Below are 16781 nucleotides of genomic sequence, written 5' to 3' on the forward strand. Positions count from 1 at the left end.
CTCTTATTCGGACACTTTTCACACAGCGCACTACTGAATATACAGGAAGCCTGAAGCCATTTATTAAATGACTTCTCCTATCCTCTTCTTTAGCACTCTTCTCAGGTTTAGCCATAAACTCGTTAGAGGACGGTAATAGGGACAAAATGTCTACATATTCCCCTCTCCATATTTTCTCTTTAATACTGATGGCGAGATGATAACCAAGAGGAGAAACTTCAATAGGCAATGTTTCTTTAAGACAAATCTCTGGAATGTTTTGTATCCTGGCATTGCTGAGACTGACTGGAACAGCTGCAGACAATAACTCTGCACTGGATGCTATTGACTGGGCGCAATTAGCTAAAGGGGCAGCAGGTGGCGCCCAAACCATAGCAACAGAATTATTTATATTATTCTCCCCACTCTCGCTAGCCCGTCGCACTAGCCTGTTTTTTTTTATCTAAATTTTTTGATCATTTAGATAACAAATCCGATAAGTTAGTCAGTAGTGTCAATGCAGGTAACTCACCAGCCCCTAGGTTCAGCTGGACATCTCCCCTCTGCTGCAGCTGATCACTGACCACTGGTATGTTGAGGCCTTAGTTGCTTTGCCTGCTCCTGGAGCTCTGCATTCTGCAGGGGTCTGGATAAACCTGGATAAACTCTGTTGCCTAGGCGATTTTTCTGGTCTTCACCAAGATGGCTGCCGTAACGCGGCTCTGCCCTTAGCCCTTCCTTCCGAAGCCTGGTGCTTGCACGGCTGCAATCGCCCAGCACTCCCTTCTGACAATCTGCAGGGCGGAGATGGGGAGTGCCTTCTTTGCGGTATGCACCTCCTCTTCGCCGGCCCCACACCTCTGCCGGAGATGACGCTGCCTTGGCCCCTGCGCTCGGGATCCTCTTCCCAGGGGTCTTCCTCTTCCTCCTGCCACGATGGGATGCTCCATCCTTCCTCCACTCCGGCCCGAGCTTATTTTGCGGCGGCGAGGGCAGCAGCGGTGGTGACAAAGGTGGCGACATCCTCTTTTCCTTGCTCAGCTTGACTCATAGTCCTCGGTAAGTCGAGACAGCGGCGGACCCATTCTTCTTCTTCCTTGCTGGCTTGCTCGATGAGGCACCTCAGAAGACTCATCTTCTTCTGCCTCAGAAGGTGCTGTTTGCTCAATGGAGCAAACCCCTAGTGCACTACAGCTGTGCCTTCTGAGGCGACTGAGCCCTCAGTCATGGAACCCCCTTTTGATAGCCCTATTCAGGGGTTCTGGAACATTCTAAGTGATGTCATCATATATCTGTACCCCTATTGGTCACCTGACCTCACCTCAAACCCTATACCTAACTAAGGCTTCACTGCGTGCCACAGGCTCGCAGGGGGAGCCTTGAAACTGCCCCCTACCATTATCCCATGAGGAAAGGGGGGTTCCTAGAAACCTCTTTCCCCTTTCCTTTCATTCTATTGGCACTAAATTTTTATGTCTTCCAAAGACCAACAACTGCGTGGCTGCTATGACATCCACATAACCACATGTAGCACCCTCTACCTAGGTAGGTGCTAGAGGTGAGATTTTTGTCAGAGCAGGTAAATTTAGGCAGGCCTAGCTGGAAACTAGGCCTGTTTGTTTTCATCTGTGTGTGCTGGGAGTGGCTCAGAGTAGGCTGGTGATTCACAGATAGCATTACTTCTCGGTTACCTCCATCTGGCTTCTAGAGGATTCTAGAAAAGAGGAGGGGAAGAGAGGTGGGGCTGTCTGAGGTGTCTCAGGGAGTCCTGACCAATCCCCAACTAGGATTGGCAGGGGGAAGGCCTCCTTGATATACCCAGGGTCAGTCCAGCTGGGGGGAGTTGTTGAGTGGAAGAATTGAGGATGGAGTGCTAGGCTGTCGGGGCCTTTGAGGGCGCTCCCCATTCTGGGGGGGTGACCTTGGGCCTGGGGACTTAGGTGCAGGAAGGATCCCTTCAAGAACGCATGAAGGATCTGGACAGGAGGCACAGAGAGGAGTCAGAAAGGACAGCAGGAGCTAGCGCTGCCGGGCAAGTCTTCAGGAGGGAACCACTGGTGTGTGCGTAGGCCGGAGAGCTGGTGAGTGACATAAGCTATTGGGAGTACTGGAGAGGCATGCCAGAGAGGACTGAGAGGTAACAGTCAGAGCTGGGTGTAGAGCCAGTGAGCATTGCAATGTCACAGGCAGTGGAGTCGGGCAGCTGCAGCCAGGAGGGCTGACAGGGCCTATAGAATAATTGCTGGGAGCAGTAGTCCCCCATAGGACAGCTACCACTAAACTCTTCCTATTCTATTTTTGCTACATTGAAGAGGGACCTGCGGTCCCTGCCTGCAAATGGCAATCTCTGGGGTCTGACTGAGTCAGAGTTGGGCCTAACCATGTGCTAGCTGTGCCTGGAGTTAAGTGTTGAGCAGATGAGAGAGATAGTGATAGTCTGCAAGCAAGTGTTGTGCAGGAGGAGTTTTAAGAAGTGTCATGTACAGAGAGTGTACATAGTTCTGTCTCAAATGGACTGTTCTAAAATTTTACTGGGCATCCCATATATTCCCATTCCTATCCAAGTTCAAATCCCTCAATAAAAACACAAAAAAAAACATATGGACTGTTCATTGACTCAAGGTGATTGGGAAGTGAATGCCGGGCTGGGCAGGGTGACAGGTGGACCCACAACTATCAGCAGCCCCTACCGGGGTACCGATATACACACAAAATCAAAGAAAACACAGGGAGGGCAGGTGGGAAGATTTTTCTTTGTCTGTTGCACTCCACCCTAAACTTATAGCTCACAAACCCCTCCCAAAGTCTTCGAGACCCTTCCCAACCAGATTCCCACCCCTAACAGGTAAGGCTTCTGAAGCATACAAAGCTTTTCAAATTTTAACATTTTTGATGCTTGTCCCCCCTCTTCACACAGTCGTGTCTGCCCTTCACTTTTTTTTTTTGCTTGGGGCCTTCATAACCTGTTCCATCAACCATCTCCAATGTGCAGATTAATGGCTGATTCACACCAGCAGTCGTGTTGAACGCAAAAAAGAACAGGAGAGCTGATCCCGGCGCATTGGCCCTCTCTTTTTTTGTTAGAACTTTAATGAAATATCACAAGTCACATTTCATTAAAGTGGGACTAAACTCTGGTTAAAAAAGAATACTTTTCAAATATGTATTCCTAACTTAAAAAGTCCCTTCTGTTGCTTCATTTAAATGTTCAAAGCAACTTTTGGCTGTGATCTCATTATTACCAGTGGCGTCTCTAGCTTTCATATTTAGGGGGAGCACATGGGGGGAAAAGGACTAAAGTAGCGGGGCCAACCATAAAACGCAAATTATATATATATATATATATATATATATATATATATATATATATACACACACACACACACACACACTTTATTAATGACAATGGGCATCAAATGCATAAACATGAAATATTCCTGATCCTGACAATGGGCATCAAACGCATAGACATGAAATATTTCTGACAACGGGCATCAAAGACATAACCATGAAATATTCCTGACAATGGGTATCCATGACATAAACATGAAATATTCCTGACAATGGGCATCAACCGCATAAACACGAAATATTCCTGACAATAGGCATCAAACACATAAACACGAAATATTCCTGACAATGCACGCGAAACACCTAAACATGAAATATTCCTGACAATGCACAGTGGCCGTGCCGTGTAAGTGGGAGATATTTCTAATCCGGCGGTGCTGGGGACTTATGGTCACCCTAGGCTAGTGGCCGGCAGGACCCACAGGTCAGTGGCCAGCAGGACCCACAGGTCAGTGGCCAGCTCCCAGCAGGACCCACAAGCTGCGGACCTGTGGGTCCTGCTGGCCACTGACCTGTGGGTCCTGCTGGAAGCCGACCATGGCATGTGGGTTGGAGGCCAGCAGGACCCACAGGTCAGTGGGCAGCAGGACCCGCAGGTCAGTGGCAAGCAGGACCCGCAGGTCAGTGGCCAGCAGGACCCACAGGTCAGTGGCCAGCAGGACCCATGGGTCAGTGGCCAGCTCCCAGCAGGACCCACAAGCTGCAGACCTGTGGGTCCTGCTGGCCACTGACCTGTGGGTCATGGTCAGAGGTCCTGCTGGCCTCAGGGGCCTCTAGGCTATGGGCAGCTCCCAGGAGGAATCACAGGCCATGAAGGGCAAGGTGTGTGAGGTGTATGGGGGGGGAGATCAAATGATCGATCCTGTGGGGGTGTCAGGGTCTCTCACCTACCTTGCTCGGCAGACTCAGAGCTCAGCAGGACAGGTCCTCTCTTCCAAGTTCCACCTTCTCCTTCCTTGCACTGCTGCTTCCTCCAGTCGTGGGGGTTGGTCAGTGATGTTGCTCCTGGGGGGTCGGTCTCCACCCCACAGTACTCTGTACTGTCTGCAGCCACAAGGCACACCCAGGCCAGCCACGTGGTGTACAGGCAGGCCAGGCAATATCCCACCACAGCGATGGGAGTTGTAGGTAGCACGTAGGCTCAGGCTGGCTGCTCTCCTCTGACTCCACCCCCTAGGAGTTTGAGCACGCAGCCGCCGCCGCGGACTACAACTCCCATAAACAATAGCAGCAGCCGGCGGCTGTCGCGCGATGCCGACGTCACCTGCGCTAGCCCCACTTACTGTCTCAGACAGACTCAGTCACAGTCATAGTGAGTCATTCAAGCGGGCACCGGGTGGACACTCGGACAGATAGCCGTGGCGCTGGCCAGCACCCATTCATTTATTACAGACAGTGCTTAAAGCGGAGTTCCACCCAAAAGTGGAACTTCCGCACATCTGATTCCTCCCCCCCTCCAGTGCCACAATTGGCACCTTTCAGGGGGGAGGGGGGTGCAGATACCGGTCTACTACAGGTATTTGCACCAACTTCCTGGAATAGACTTCCGCGGGAGTCACGCCACTTCCTGCACCCCCTGCTGTCTCCTGGAAAACACACAGGTCCCACTTAGGACCACGGGGACCACTTAGGACGTGCAGCGTGACTCGCGCATGCGCAGTAGGGAACCAGGAAGTGAAGCCGCAACGCTTCACTTCCTGATTCCCTCACAGAGAGCTGCCGAGAGCCGTTACACTTTTCGGATCGGAGCGGGTCAGATGTCAGCGGACATGTCATCGCTGACATCCGACGCTCCATAGGGATACATGTATGTCAGTTTTTCATCCGAGAACGGAAGGATGAAAAACGGACATACGGATCCTCCGTGTGAAAGAGCCCTAAGAACTAAGTCTGTCAGCCACCTTCTGAGAAGCATTCCACTGCAGAATATTTTTCAGAGGGGCTGAAAAGGCTACTACCCATTTAAATGAAGCCTGAGGAACCAGAAAAAAGTCACTATGTAGGTGGAACTGCTGGCACCCTCCCACTCAACATCTTTTGATTGCAAAGTCAAAGGAGCCAGGTGGAAAATTGTCAACTGAACAGTTCTGGTATTGTAACAGCAGTTGTCAGAATACAATAGCCACAGCTGGAGATTCCTCCATCTGCACTGTATAGCCCGCAGGCTGAATGAAATTGATTATATTAATCGGTGTATCCCCAGCTTTAAGTGAAACTCGAGGGACTGACTGGAGCAGACTTTTATGCACTGGTTAGTTGTTTATAGGTTGAATAGATTACATTTGGCAGCAGTGTCTGTACAAAATGGCAGAGGAAAGTGAAGCAATCTTGACATACTGAAGCACTACACTCTCTTGGCCATTCCAAGACAACAAAAAATCTGATCACCTAGTAACGGTCTGTTTTAGAAGTATACTATGCTGACGCTTGCAGGGTCAAGAAACAATGAATGGAATTCACATTGTTTACTAAAAAAAAAGGACGTGCTCCAACTGTCATATCACCTTGCCAGGTACAGATGATATTGTTTAAGTAGTTTTTACCTCCTCAATTTTTTTTTGCATTAAAGTAACACACGATGTGTACATGTACAAATACATTTTAAGAAAAATTCCCCTTAGCTTCCCTCAAATTACAAATCTGGTTCCCCCCTCCAGCAGGTCCGTACTTATCTCCTCCGAAGGCTGCGGCTTCCTGCGATGTCTGCAGCCTGTCCAGTAGAAATCTGGGTCCAGACTGCCCATGCCAGTGCACTAAAGCCAGCCATAGATGATTTGAATCTCAGCAACCCAGGCCATTGTTATATTGCTTATTAATGTGTGTTGCATTAGGGCAGCCCATTGTTTAAAGCGGTAGTAAACTCTCCTTTTTTTTATGGCCCCCTGCAGGTTGATGTCATAATGTGCTAGTAAGCACCGTATACTAGCACATTATGACAGACCTACCTTTTAAATGGAGCCCTCTATGCACTGAGCTGTGACCACTGTCAGGGCTTCCACCTTCACCCGATCTTCCTTCCGGGTTCGTGTTCTCTATCCATTTGCATGCACAAAAACTGTTTTTAAAAAGAGCTGGTTGCATTCCCACATGCATAAAATATAACTGGATACTAACATTTAAAGGTTATAATGACAGGGGTAGTTGATCCAGGGAATATCCAATTGCCTAATGGGGGATGAGGAAGGAATTTGTTTCCTCCACTGGAGTAAATTGAACCATGTTTTATTGTTTTTTTTCCTTCCTCTGCATAAACTGTGAGTATAGGATGGTATATATGGAGGTATGCTATTTGTGTGTGTGTGTGGTTTTTTTAATTGGTTGAACTAGGTGGACAATGTCTTTTTCCAACCTAACTATGTAACTATGTAATAACCCCTGTATGGCAGCCCTTCTCAGCATTATTACCCCACAGGAACCCTTGAAATAATATTTTCTTCCTAAAGTTGAGCTCCACCCAAAAGGGAAAGCTCCACTTATCTGCTTCCTCCCTTCTCCGGTGCCACATTTTGCACCTTTCGGGGGGGAGGGGGGAATGGGTACCTGGTTTTGACAGGTACACGTCTTCTCTTCTGGGAGACCTGGCTGCGGTGAGATGCAGCAAGGTCCCCAAGGAGTTCGCCCCCCCCTTCTCCTTCCCCCACCACTAAGCCATTCACAAAGTGCAGCGCACTTCACACATACGCAGTAGGGAACCAACATTTACCTGGACTAATTTCCCATAAATGTACCACTATCCTAAGCATGTAAAAATAGAGAACAATAAACACATCAGAATCACTAGATATCAAAATCTCGGCTGCAAAGCAATTGTCCATGAAATATAAAGGGGGAAGGGGCGTGATAGTCCATAAAAGCAAGTGGGAGGGGCATGACAGCCTTTAGGCCAAATAAAAAATAGTCCCAAAGAAAAACACAAAAAAAAGTCTCTTGTATGGCTTATGAATGTCCATTAAATTCAAAAAAGAAGGAAAAGGAAAATGTCCACATTATAATTTTAATCCTCCTAAACTTTTCCCAAAACATTTCCCAAACTTTTGGTTCGATTCTGTGCTCATCCATATTTACAGAAATTAATTCTCCACCCCAAACCCTGCCTCTTTGTAAGGACAGAACTCGATATCCACAGACAGACTGGAACTGATGCATTGGGCTAGACTTGGGTCTTTGGGCTGGCATCTGGATCTTTCCCTTGTGTTTCTCACTGAAATTTCGTAGACCTTGGGCGTGCGTCATTGGCTAACCTTCAAGGTGTCATTCCCAGGAACATTTTCCAGCAGGAGTTTTACTCATTTCAGCACCTCCCATGGCTGTAGAACAACAAGGATGAACAACAAAGATTTCCATATAAAAGCTGTAATCATTTCTTCAAGTAACTTGACATCTGGATAGGGTATAGGGTAGGGTATGAATAGGGTAATATTCCTCATTAATTCAAACATAAGTAAAGCATGCAAAAATAAGAATGTTTCTCAGCAACAGTTTTCATTATATAGATTCAATATATTTAACTGAGCATTTACCTCAAATCCAGTATTACGGCAGGACTTCAACAAAACATAAACATCTTTAGTTCCTTCTATCCCTGGGACCCAAGTGAAATCAAGTCCACATATCAAGCAGTAAAACACCATCCATGTGATCTTCAGTGATGATATATGGATACAACATGCAGGTGACTCCGTGGGTATGTATAAAACCTCCACCAGTAATAAAGATGGCCTCTCACCTCACCAAGGGGACCCTTAAATTATAGAGGGCCAAATACACCTTCCCTTGTGGGCACAAATGGATGGTACACAGAAGATCCAAGTCAATCCGGATGCAGCAGGGAGCAGCGATAAATATACGTTGATGTCTCCAAAGTCACATGGGTGATGTTTTACTGATTGATATGTGGACTTGATTTCAGCGCTGCACTATCTATTTTACATATCAGGAACATGGGCCTAATAACTTCTGCTCCCAAAATAAGAGAACACAATATCCCATGAGATCACATTATCTCTTTTTGTACATTTTAAAACATAAACAGAAACCCTTGCCTTAGGTACTTTACTGATCAAATAATGGGGAGGGTAAAATGGAGCGCTGGCAGGAGAAACTGGTGTGATAAATAAATAGATTTGTAGTAATGATAACTATAATAGGGGCGGTGCAAGGTGGAAGTCCAGTTATTATATGAGGGGGATTTTGTCCATTTTCCTCTCTGGATCCAGACCTGTGTTAAAGGTTCTGGTTGAAGGTAGGAGCGACAGCTGGCTCAAAATAGCAAAATAGCAGAAGTGACTCTATGACAAGAGAAAAAGGGGAGAAAGAGCAGCGCCGCTCTAAGCGTAATAACTATGGTAAAAAGCTTTAATATAATTTAAAAAACACACTCAAATTGTAGCAGTGTTAAACAGGCATTTGGATCAGAAGTTTTTGCCTCTCAGCTGTGCTGGATGCTCCCTCTGTGTCTCTGGCTGGGCAGCAGTGATGATGAAAGCAATCACCGGCTGCAGTGGCGTCTGCAGCCCCGAGGCTGATGGTTCACACACAAGCACATAAGCAGGGCATGTCAGCAGGAGTTCGTCAGACGCTGGAGGAAGTGGTGGGCGTGGCTTGAGTGCTCGTGTTCGGAGCATGCGTGCTCCTTCATCAGGCAGTGTCGCGATGGTAGCCGGTCTTTAAGCGGTTAACCCTAAAGTAAGAATCAAACATTTATAAATCCCCAAGAATTGTTATAATTATTCAATATTGTATGAATTGTATTAATGTAAACACAATTAAAACATTTGAACAAATAACCATTCCCTTGTTTTGTAACAGGCTTATATCCTAGTACATTGCCAAGTTGCCATTTCCTTAATTTCAATATCAACAAATGAGCCCATCGGTCCAACTACCCCTCAAACATACAATCTATGTTTTCATAATTAATCTTGAACAACATATTTATACCCTAAATAAAACAGGTTCTCTAGGTTCTTCTATAAAATCATAATACCATTTATTGAACACTTCGGAGCCCAGGGCAATTTTATGAATCCGAAATATAGTACATTTGTTGACATTGAAAAATAGCTTCCAAACCTTTAACAATGTGAGGATAGGCAATTGCACAATTAAAAATGTTCCTTAAAATCACACTCTAACTGAAACAATCAAAATACCCCATGTATAAATTGAAATGTTACTCTTAAAAATTTCTATCTTGCAATTATCTTAAACCTTTTAATCTACTTAATTATCTGATCAGATTCCTCAAAAAAAAAACATTTGGTACCTGCACATACATGTAATTTAATAGTGACGTCACATTCCCCATATATGATTCCAATTAACATTGCATTGGGCATGGGCTTAATAATATGTGCCCAACACATTCCATGAATAGACTAACAGTAAATGCTACCTTTTAACAATAAACATGTAATAACCTACTTTAAACCTATACAGTTAACCTCTCTGAATTCAATCCTTTTCAAAAATTTGCATTTGTCTTCAACAATCACCTTCCATTCCAGCAAGGCTAGGACTTGCTGAACATGGAATACAAATGTAGCAATATGCATGCACTCTGGAGTTGCATATGATAATGAAATGCATCCATAAAATAAAATTCAAAAGAATCTATTTTATCGTATCATCATCTATACCTTAATTATTATTATTAATTATTTAAAATAACTAACAATATTATGCTGAATGGCAAATTCCCCTTTTCTTAGTTTCAGTATTAATATATCTTATAGCTTACACATATCTAAAAATGTCTCAATATCTACTGCTAGATTGAAACTGGCTGTAAAAATTTTTAAACCAGCTGTCATCCATTCAATCTAGACAGTCCTTTACTATCTCATGTCATTCCTGACCATTCTTTGGTTCAAATATTCTTCATAATCAATAAATACATGAAAATGAATTTTCCTGCGATGCTACAGCAAACATAGACACTTGCCAGGTATGGTATGCTTCGCCATTAATGATATTCCCCTTTAAACTTAAACCTCATGCCCAGTAATGTCACTTCCCGTTTTTAAAACTACTTTATTTCTGCGTCTCTTGAACTTTATGGAACCGACTTGTACAATGAAAACCTTCAGATATATCGGTAGCTACCTTTGATAATAGATTTTAACTGCAGACACAGTGTTCCTAAGCTTCTACATGTAAACTCTACCTGGCCCCAGGAGTGGTAAGTTCCATTAACTTTTCCACTGCAATCCTAAGACCCCAATACTCCCTGAGTTGCTTGAACGCTTTTAGCTCTCCCACAAGCTCCCAGAGCTATCAATGGGCATGTACACTTTTCCACAGCGTTCCCAGAATGCTTAAAGTCAACCTGGGCATAACATCATAGAAACCCCAAGCTGTACAACAAAAAATATGCAAATAATCTAGCAATACCAATCAACAATCACAAGTTATGTTACCAGTGAAGTAATATTACTTTGCACACACTTCAAAATACTTCCTAAGTACCTGATCTGAGGCATTTGTCTTATAAGGGTGGGCAACCGGGTTCAACTCAGGAGTTAACCAACTCTGTCACCAAAGCGGCCTGCACCCTCCCCAACAAAAATACTCAAGAAAAAAACAATTCCCCTTTTTTAATCTAAGTCCCTATCAAATTTAAAATATATTAAAAAATTATCTATCTACCTGAGTATTTAAAATTCTGTAACAAAAAACACAAAAGGCAGCGCTCTATGTGAACAGACAGAAAGTACATGTAGACTAATAGCTAAATAGTAATAGCTGCTGTTAAGTGCTGGGGCTGGTCGCGGGGGAACAACTGTGCCAAGCTGCAGGTAGTGGAATAAGATTTCCTGCTGTTGGAAGATGGAGCCAGGGGAGTCGACCAAAGCCAAAAGAGACGTCTCCTGTGGCTTTGTTCGGCTCCCCTGGCTCCATCTTCCAACAACAGGATATCTTATCATCTTAACTTATCATCGGCCGATTTTGTTGCTTTGCACCCAAATATATGCATAGAAGACAGCGTACATCAACCAATCACAATGTCGCAATATCATTGTGTCACATAAACAGATATAAATGCAGAACATCTTATGAAACATACATCACTTCCTATGTCTGGTTTCGTTTTCAACACAAGACCCATCTTACACAACAATATATTTTACTTAATCAGCAAGATAACTTTTAAAGGTGCAGTTCATATATTAGATTGCAAATCACAAGGGGGACTTTTGCATGACCCTTTCATATCCCTTTCCTATTTTATACAGTTCAACTACCTTTTCCCACAGATACTTTGACAATTCTCCATGACTCAGAATCCAGAAAGTGCAGCACTGGATCAAAGATGCAAGGGTCTTTCAGGAGGCCAGAAACTCATTGACCTTTTATACACACACACTAATTACAAGAAAACAGATCACAGGTCACGATGGTTACCTTTAATAGCCATTCAAACCCCTTTGTGTCAACTTGTGTGAATGTTATCAGGCCAAAATCACCAGGGTATGTAAACTTTTGATCAGGTTCATTTGGGTAGTTTCTGTTGTCATTATGATTTAAAAAGAGTAAACACAGTTGATTGATAATAAATGGCTTTGGCCAAACACTAACCATGAGTGAAAGAAATGTTTTTGTGTTATTCATATTCTCTGAAAAATGGCCAAGAAATCATAAATTCTGCCAGGGTATGTAAACTTATGAGCACAACTGTATATACCATAGTCTGTAGACTCTATAACTTTCCTACAGACTAAATAATATACACTGATTTTGGTTATTTTTTACTAAAGAAATGTAGCAGTATATATTTTGGCCTAAATTTATAAAAGAAAGATTATTTATGTGCAAAATTGTATAACAAATGAAGAAAAAAGCTATTTTTTTTTCAAAATTCAAAACTTTCTGCCTTTTTTTGTTTTTTTTCACCAAAAAATGAAAAACTCAGTAGTGATTAAACATCACCAAAAGAAAGCTCTATCTTTCTCAATTTCTTTAGGTAGTGTTTTATGACTTAGCAATTGTCATTCAAAGTGTGACAGTGCTGAAAATTGGCCTGGACAGGAAGGGAGTCAAAGTATCCAGTATTGAGGTGGTTAAAGATCATTGTCACCATGCTCCTAGCTCTGCCAAGTGGTAATGGACCTGGATCTACAAAGACACCATTAGATGGAAGGTCAATTAGCCCCAGCTCATGGAACACCTAGCAACCTCTGGAGGAACCCTAGGCTTCCATGGAACTCTGGTTGAGAATGGCTTCTGTAAGGCTAAAAATAATTCTTAGCTAAACCCCAGCTTTAGCAGTCACAAACGATATAAAAACAATACATGCTTATGCTGAAGTTTAGCTTTAATGTGTATCTAAACCCAAGAACAAAAATGTAATATAATGCAGCTTACCAATCCTAAAATGTGGTGGCTACATTTGGTTTAATTTACTGGGTTTCATTTTCTTTATTTTCATCTGGTAACACTGCCAATAACACAAGGCCTGCCCTAGAGAGACAACGCTAGATCACTGTATCTATGGAAGAGCAACGTTGTCACTCATCTTGATAACATAGTGTGAAATGTTCTGCAGTCCACAAGCAGAACTGGGAACAAGGGTATCTGATAACAGTCAGCAGAAGCAGACAGCACAAGAAATGATCACCTTACTAGATTTCCGGCAGGACCAATTGTTTTTTTTTTTTTCACACATGGAAAATAAATGCTTCCTTTGATATTTTAAAAATGGTATTAAAATATAGTCGTAGCACTGCCCCCCTGGGGGTTGCTTAGAATTGCACGTTCATCTGCCCCACCTTGACCTTGTAAACTTTCCAGCCCTCCTGACACTCTAAGTTCAGACATGCTGTGTATACCTTTAAATAACACACTGACACAATGCAGATTGATTAGCTCTCTCTGGTTTTACTTATTTAAGAGAAGAGTCTTGTAACAGGGTATAAGTCAGCTAGGTCCTGGATAAACAGCCAAGACTCTAAGGTCCTCTAAGGCAGATAAATGACAGCTTGAAATCACAAATATAGAATATCAATGTACACAGAACAGACAATAAATGAATGAATCTCTAAGAAAGGCTACTGGTTGCTGTCTATAATACCACTGCTAAAGGGGAACCCCAGGCCTGCCATTATACCTTAACCGGTTCCCGACCAGCTCATGCACAAATACTGCAGCAGCATGGTTCTCCTGGGCGAAATCCTGTATGGGTACGTCCTTCTCCTTTTTTCGGCCACCAGAGGTCGCGATCACCGCCAGCCACGTGCGATCGTGTGCACGAGCGCCAGCCTGGGGATTTATGTGTGTAAACACACAAATCTCTGTGCTGTCAGAGGAGACATGTCGTTTGTTCCTAGTAAGTAGGAACATAGATATGTCTCCTCTCCTACTCAGTCCTATCCCCATACAGTAACACACTAATGCCCTGTACACACGGTCGGACTTTGTTCGGACATTCCGACAACAAAATCCTTTCGTCCTGGGTGAAGGAGGAAAAACAACATAGATACTGCTCCAACGTTTGGTTAGTATGGTTAGTCTGCCCGTTGATCTAGGGGTGGTAGGCTAAGGAGAAATTGAGTTTGATACCCAGGGCTTCACACAATGCTTTCCAAAACTTTGACGTGAACTGTACCCCACAATCAGAAACAATGTCACCAGGAATTCCGTGAAGTCTAACAATTTCTTTAATGAACACCCTGGCTGTCTCTGTTGCTGATGGAGTCCCCTTCATGGGGATAAAATGTGCCATCTTAGAAAGACAATCAACCACCACAAAGATGGACGAAAGTCCTTCAGAAGGAGGAAGCTCAACAATGAAATCCATTGCGATCTTATCCCATGGTCTTTCAGGGATGGGCAGCAGTCTTAGTAACCCCCAAGCCTTGTTTTTACTGTTCTTATTCTTGAGGCAGGTTAAATAAGAACTAACGTAATTCCTGCAATCCTTTGCTAGATTGGGCCACCAGAAATGTCTTTGAAGTCCATAGTCTTGTGTTCCCGAAATGACCCGCCAAAGGATAGTCATGGCAGACCTGTAGGATGGTGCTGCGCAGGTCCTGTGGCACAAATATTTTATTTCCCTGCCAGTAAAGCCCATCTCTTTCTTGTAGGTTCCTGCCTGGAGGTAAGGAAGTTCTCAGGGATGCCTGACGGATCTGTGACACAAAATCAGATTGGGTTAACAGAAAATTTCCAGCTTGCAGGAGAGTATCTGGAGGGAATGAAACTTCGGTCTCTGTGAACATGTGAGATAATGCATTGGGTTTGAAATTTTTAGACCCTGGCCGGTAAGTGATATGAAAGTTAAAGCGTGAAAAAAAAAGAGCCCATCTCGCTTGTCTGGGTCTGAGGCATTTGGCAGTTCTGAGATATTCTAAATTTTTATGATCCGTGAAGATCAATATTGGGTGTGCTGCTCCCTCCAAGAGGTACCGCCACTCCTCCAAGGCTGACTCTATCACCAACAGTTCTCGGTCCCCCACATCGTAATTCCTCTCCGATAAACCTGTTTTTTTGGAGAAGAAAGCCACGGGATACATTAAAGACTTAGATCCTTGGCGCTGGGACAGGATGGCCCCTACTTCACTCTCATTAGCATCCACCTCCAGGATGTACGGCAAAGCAGGATCAGGATGTTTTAACACTGGAGCAGAGGTAAATAACCCTTTTAGCCTGTCAAAAGCAACTTGAGCTGCCTCATGTCCATTGGAAACGGTTTTGTTTCTTTGTGAGCTGTGTAATAGGTGCTATGTTACCAGAGAAATTTTTTATAAACTCTGTAGAAATTGGAAAACCGATAAAAAGTTGTACCTATTTCTTGTTGGTTGGAGGTGGCCAAGACATTATAGCCGAGACCTTCTGAGGGTCCATTGCCACACCCCCAGTTGATATTACCAGGCCGAGAAAGTGAATAGAGAAAGTGAATAGTGTGACGTTCAAATTTACATTTCTCGGCCTTAGCGTACAGTCCGTTCTGTCTCAGTCTGTGGAGAACATGCTTCACATGGCTACGGTGTAATTCTAGAGAAATTGAAAATATCAGAATGTCATCCAGATAAACAATCATGAATAAGTCTAGGAAGTCCCTGAAGATGTTATTAACAAAATGTTGAAAAGTGGCCGGTGAGTTACAAAGTCCGAACAGCATAACAAGATATTCAAAGTGATCAAAACGTGTCCGAAAAGTCGTCTTCCATTCATCCCCCTCACGGTTTCTGATTAAGTTGTAGGCACCTCGCAAGTCTAGTTTTGTAAATATTTTTGCAGAACGGAGTCTCTGGAAAAGCTCTGGGATCAGAGGAAGAGGATAGCAATTTTTGATTGTTATTCTATTCAATTCCCTGTAGTCTACGCATGGGCGGAGGGAATGATCTTTTTTCTCGATTAAAAATATTCCTGCGCCAGCTGGAGAAGAGGAGTGTCGGATGAACCCTTTCCTGAGATTCTCGTTGATGTATTCTTTAAGGACCAGGCTCTGAAAGAGGAAAGATCCTTCCAAAAGGGATTTCTGCCCCTGGCAACAGTTTGATTGGGCAATCATAAACCCGGTGAGGGGAGGGAGTATCTGCCTTCTGTTTGTCGAACACGTCCAGGAAGTCATGGTGTGAAGGAATGTGATGTAGATAATAATAATAGTAATCTGAAAATGTCTGTTTTCTTATGTGCATACATATTTTTCTCCTTGCTCATTATATAAGTATACAGGTTTGCTCTGTTCCTATATTTTCTCAAGATAGCGGGTACCCCCTACATCCCACACATCAGAAGAACGCGGAACAAGATAAAACCAAAGATCAGCCAGACCTCGTTATGAACATTCTCCACTTTCTTTTTCTATCTTAACCAATGAGATGTACTTATTAGACTAACATAGCAATGACGTATTTGTGTGTATAAAACATTAACACCGCCTTGAATAAATTAGAAGTGTAACGGTAACGATACTGAGCGTGTCTCAGAGTGTTTACTTTTATATGCATGCATATCAACACTTTCAAAATTAGAGACAGTAGCAGATAACCTTGGGCTCGATTGGAGCTCTTAATCATTGCCATAACAGATGGTGCCGAAACCCGGGACCTCAGGCTACAGTCGAAGTTATACCGCGACAAGCATTCGGGCGTTAACTGATTGATGAGAGTGGGGTTTGCGCAGCCCTAACAGTACCAGTAAGTTTGATTTATATTCTTACCACTGTACGACTCTCTTATCTTTCGGTTGACGGCTGGATTCTGTCGGTATGCTGAGACTGTCTTAGAGGCAGGTATTTCCTCGCCTGAGGTTGTTTTAACGAACCTGCCAATGGGTTTCTGCTGACTGTATTTTTTGTTCACTGTCTGCCATTCTTTGGGCTACGAAACTCAGCAGTCTAAGGGTGCTACATGTGTGAATGGGTAGTCTCATCGCCAGATGAGCTTTCGGCCTCTGGCATGAGATTGTTTCCCGTGTGGCAAACGTTATAGACGGGTTACTCTGGGTTC

General features: G+C 43.8%; 1 long non-coding RNA gene across 1 annotated transcript in view; it reads right to left on the minus strand.

Annotated features, from left to right (window-relative positions):
• Positions 1-5292: 5292 nt before the first annotated feature.
• The window catches only part of LOC141110804 (uncharacterized), a 43106-nt gene continuing 31617 nt past the window's right edge, over positions 5293-16781 (minus strand). Inside the window, exons 2-3 of the long non-coding RNA XR_012236344.1 lie at positions 8709-9010; positions 5293-7637 (exon numbers count right to left, since the gene is read on the minus strand). This is a non-coding gene — a long non-coding RNA (uncharacterized lncRNA). The remainder of the gene's footprint in view (positions 7638-8708; positions 9011-16781) is intronic.

Source organism: Aquarana catesbeiana, linkage group LG10 (genome assembly GCF_042186555.1).
Source record: "Aquarana catesbeiana isolate 2022-GZ linkage group LG10, ASM4218655v1, whole genome shotgun sequence".
NCBI classification, from domain to species: domain Eukaryota; kingdom Metazoa; phylum Chordata; class Amphibia; order Anura; family Ranidae; genus Aquarana; species Aquarana catesbeiana.